Source organism: Sorex araneus, chromosome X, assembly GCF_027595985.1.
Source record: "Sorex araneus isolate mSorAra2 chromosome X, mSorAra2.pri, whole genome shotgun sequence".
NCBI classification, from domain to species: Eukaryota; Metazoa; Chordata; class Mammalia; order Eulipotyphla; family Soricidae; genus Sorex; species Sorex araneus.
The window spans coordinates 240,721,982-240,726,763 of record NC_073313.1 but is presented as its reverse complement, the minus strand read 5'-3'; the positions used below and the strand labels follow the sequence as shown (position 1 = coordinate 240,726,763).

The 4,782-nt window shown below is 45.3% G+C and overlaps 1 pseudogene; it reads right to left on the bottom strand.

The window, feature by feature from the left end:
* Positions 1-4,060: 4,060 nt before the first annotated feature.
* Positions 4,061-4,558, bottom strand: LOC101546340 (60S ribosomal protein L17-like; annotated as a pseudogene).
* Positions 4,559-4,782: the final 224 nt, after the last annotated feature.

Here is a 4,782-nt window from a genome sequence, read left to right as displayed (position 1 = left end):
CTCTGTTTCTGTTTCTTTACTCTATCTATACCTGTCCCTGTCTCTTACTCTCTCTGTCTCTCACTCTGTCTCTCTTTGTCTCTCTGTCTCTCTCTATCTGTCTGTGTCTGTCTGTCTGTGTCTGTCTGTCTGTCTGTCTGTCTCTCTCTCTGTGTGGCATTTATACCACTTCAATTCTCTTTGCTCCTGGACAAACACCCTTTTCCTGACCAGAATCCACTGCAGGCTGAGGAAACAGTCATAAGGCCAACAATGGACTGGACTGTTGCTCTGGCCATGGTACTATATATATATATATATATATATATATATATATATATATATATATATTTGCTTTTTGGGTCACACCCGGCAATGCACAGGGGTTATTCCTGGCTCATGCACTCAGGAATTACTCCTGGCGGTGCTCAGGGGACCATATGGGATGCTGGGATTCGAACCCGGGTCAGCCGCATGCAAGGCAAACGCCCTACCCGCTGTGCTATCACTCCAGCCCCGGTACTATATTCTTTTTATTTCTTTTGGTTTGGGACCACACCTGGTCTTACCCACTGTTCTATATCTCCATTCTATGTTTGCCATTTTCTTGACCATTTTTTTTTATTGACTAAGGTTCTGTGATTTACAACACTGTTCATGTGATTTCCGATGCACATAGCTCCTACACCACGCTCATTACCAGTGTACCCTTCTCTCTTCCCCTCAAGGACCCCAACACTACTCCCTTTCATCCTTCTCCCTCTCACACACACAAATCTGGTTGTGTGGATCATCTCTCCTGCTGTATTGTCTTTGGCCCTTTGTTGCTACCTTGCTGTGTATCTTTAAGTCCCACATATGAAGGAGGATCATCCTGTGTATCTCCCTTTCCTTTAGATCAACTTTACTCAGCATGATATCCTTTAGTTCCAGCCATGTCCTAGCCAGTTATATGATTTTGTCTTTTTTTAGAGCTGTATATTATTCCATTGTGTTGTGAGATATATATATATCTCACAACTTCTTGATCCATTCATCCATAGTTGGCCATTTGGGTTGTTTCCATAATTTGGTTATTGTACCAAGTGTGACAATGAACATAAATGTGTATGTATGTTTTCTAATTAATGCTTTTTTCTTCTTAGGGCCACACCAGGCGATGCTTAGGGGTTACTTCTGGCTCTGCACTCAGGAATTACTCCTGGCTGTGCATGGGGGAAACAAAAGTAAAGGACCAAACCCAGGTCAGCCACATGCAAGGCAAGCAACTTACCTAATGTACTATCGCTCTGCCCCCTCTAATTAATGCTTTTATGTTTGGGGGATAGATGCCAAAAAATGGTATCACTGGGTCGTTTGGTAGTTCTACTCATATTTTTTGGATAGATCTCCACATTGCTTTCTCCAGAGGCCTAACCAGAAGACATTCCCGCCCACAGTGGATGAGGATTCCTTTCTTACCGCATCACTGCTTTAATATGTGCCATTCTCAGTGGTGCTTTCTTAACCTCAGCGCTCCCAGAGCTCACACGGGGTCTGAGGCACAGTCCTGGAGCTGCAGACAGTCATGCTCCTCCCAGGCTGTTATTCCTGGGACAGCAAGTGCCTCCCAGCTCATGCGGCAGCATAGCCTCCCAGCAGCCAGAGGCTAGTGGGCTCTGGCACTGAGGCTGACCAGTAGGAGCTCAGAGGTTCCTTAGAATTGGCTGGCGTCCAGCTGTGCCACTTAGCACTGCTGGTGACAAGCTTCTGAGTGCTGTTCTCACTGTGAAGAATAATGTGAGCACAGTGAGAAACATCACTGGGAAGCGCATGCCAGAAATTAACATTAGTCTTCTTTCATATTAGTTTCCTCTTCACCTGGAACCAAATCTTCAACTGGTAACAATTATGCTACCAGTACAGATCTGAGGAAAGTTGAGAAGCCTAACATAGGAGCTACTAGTTAAAATCAAGGTGTTGGCAAGGTGGTATTCCTTTTGGAGGACCCATAAGAGAATCCATTTCCTTGACTTTTCCAGCTGTAAGCTGCAGCCTCATTCCTTGGCTCAGGGCCCCTTTCTCCAAGCTCTGCTCCTGTGGTCATACATCTCCGTTCTTCCTCCATCTTGTGTTCCTTCCATTCTTTTTGTCCTTCCCTTCTTTCCCCCTCTATTTCTCTCTTTTCTTTCTTTATTCCTTCCTTCTATGCCATGGATCAAACCCAGAGCCTTGCGCAGGTAACGCAAGTGTTCTGTTATGTATCCAACCCATTTCCATATTTCTTGACTTCCAGATGTTTCTCAGCCTGATTGAAATCTGCCTTTCCTGTGTGAGTCCTCGCAGATGTCCCTACTAATATTACCAGCCCTCCAGCCAGTCACCTTCTCCATCTCCTCTCATCCAAACCCTACCCACTCAAACTGTGGATCTTTTTGGTAAAAACTTCTTGGCCACTGAACCACAAAGAAGCTTCCTAAATCCTAGTCACCATTCACTCGGCAAACACTGTCTCCCTGTCATGTTTGTCACACATAGATGCTGTATATATGTTGAATGCATAAATAAATCTCTACAACCAGACCCAGGAAATTGTCATTTTTCTGCTTTATGGAAAGATAATTGACACATAAGACTGTGTTAGGTTAAGATGAACAGCATGATGGGATGATATACATCTATACTGCAAAGTGATGATAACACTAAATTTGACAAACAGATTCATCATCTCACAGAATTGCTTTTTGCATGTACGGTGAGAAGATTTAATATCATGGTAAATTTCAAGTGTGCCGTGCAGAGCTTCCAGCTATTAGTTTTATGCTGTACATGAGATTCCCAGAACTGAATCACACTAGAACTGAAGTTTGTCCTTCTTGTCCAAACACTCTCCGTTTCCCTTCTGCTCCCCAAGGAGTACAACCACAGATGTACTAAGACCCAAAAGTTAGCTTCATTCTAAGACCGTTCTGAAGGATTAGCAGCAATGATGGGGGATGACGAATAGTTCTCCAGGACAGGAGAGGAAAAGTTCCCAGAATTTTCTTTCTGTAGAGCAACTCCAGCTTCCCTCCTGCAAACCCAAACCAGGAGCAACATTTGTGCTTTCTCTGTGCTGATGGACATCACTTCCTTTAGTGAGGCTCCTCTTTCCCTCCGTTTCTACATTGTTGAGGTTTCTGTAAAGACTGGGGGACATATATCCCTGGTCATAGTACTAGGTTGGGCTCACAGACTTCAGTGGGAATGTTCTCACGCACTTGGTTCTGCTACGCCAGAGATCACACACATGGGGGTGTGGTGCCAGGAATCCCAAACAGCGGAACTGGCTGAATGGGGAGGTTCTGGGGATCCAATCAGGGCCTCTACCACTGAGCTCTTCCCTGGACCCTTTAATGATTAGGCCTTGGTCCTGCCTGTCCAGCTTCCAACTTATGCTACCTTGGTTTGATACCCAGATGGATGGCCCACAAAAGTTTTCACAGGAACTCTGCAAGCACCTCTGAGAAGTGATTCAGAAGCCAAAAAGCTCCTTCCTCCTCCCGGCCAATACTTCTCAGAAGTGAAGTGACTCCTGCAGACCTCTCATGTGACATCAGAGCGACATTCTTCAGGATGAGGACTCATCTTCAGTCTATGCAACTCAGTTCCATGGCCTGCTGGCTGACCCCCACCCACACACACATACCCCTTTGCTTGTTTAGGGGTTTGGAAAGGAGGCGCATTTATTCTGCTCTTCACATTCTACTTGCATTCCAAAGGAGGAGGAACCACTCTCATCTGTGTTCCTCCCTCTTCCTAATTAACTGTAAACTCTTGGTGATGGTGAATGGTTCTATTTCCGGTTTTTGTTTTTTTCTTTGTTTTTTTGGCCACACCCAGCCTTGCACAGGGGTTACTCCTGGCTCATGCACTCAGGAATTACTCCTGGCGGTGCTTGGGGGACCATATGGGATGCTGGCAATCAAACCCCGGTTGGCCAGGTGCAAGGCAAACGCCCTACCCGCTGTGCTATCACTCCAGCCTCTTCCGTATTTTTTTTTAATTTTACTTATATTTATTCCATGCTTAGTTTATTTCAGAGTCATACATTTTTGTTCCTTCAGGTTTTCTGTGGTATCTTTTTCTTCTGTGCAGCTTCATCTTCAGGTTTAGGAACAATCTGCTCCTTTTCATCAGGATCGTTTCAGAGTGACAAGGAGAACTATGTGGCTGTTAATCTACCCAGGAGCTCTATAAGTTCTGCAGTGCATTTTGGGTGCTTTTTTCACCTGGATATGCTCAATGACCAGAGACTCTACCTCTAAACACTTGACTTCAGAATTGTTCTCTGCATTCTTAAGCATGTGCAGTAAAAATTCAGCACTCTTGTTTCGGGCCAACTCTGTCCGTCCCCACCATTTGGCCTGGGCCCACCTACCGATGCCAGCATTGTAGCACCAGAAGGGCACACACTGCTTCTGCAGAGTGACATCCTTGAGATACTTAGTGGCTTTTCAGATATGCATGCTCCCAAGACCTGAGTCATTTCCCAAGTGTTCCTGAAGAAAGCATGAAGGTTCAAGCCTCTGGATTTACATCATTTCACCAAGTGTTCAGCATCCAGCCAAGAGTGCACCCTATTGGGACCACTTAAACCCAATACACGGAAGAGCCCTATTACTATCTGAAGGGGGAACATATTTCTGGAAAGAACAGATTCAGATTTGGAAGAGGGTGTCGGCATGTCATTGGGTACCAGAGCTGGTGGTGTGAAGGCAGCTCTCAGCGCTCTGAACAGTGGGCGGCTATGGTCAGAAATTTCTACATAATGAATGTACATGT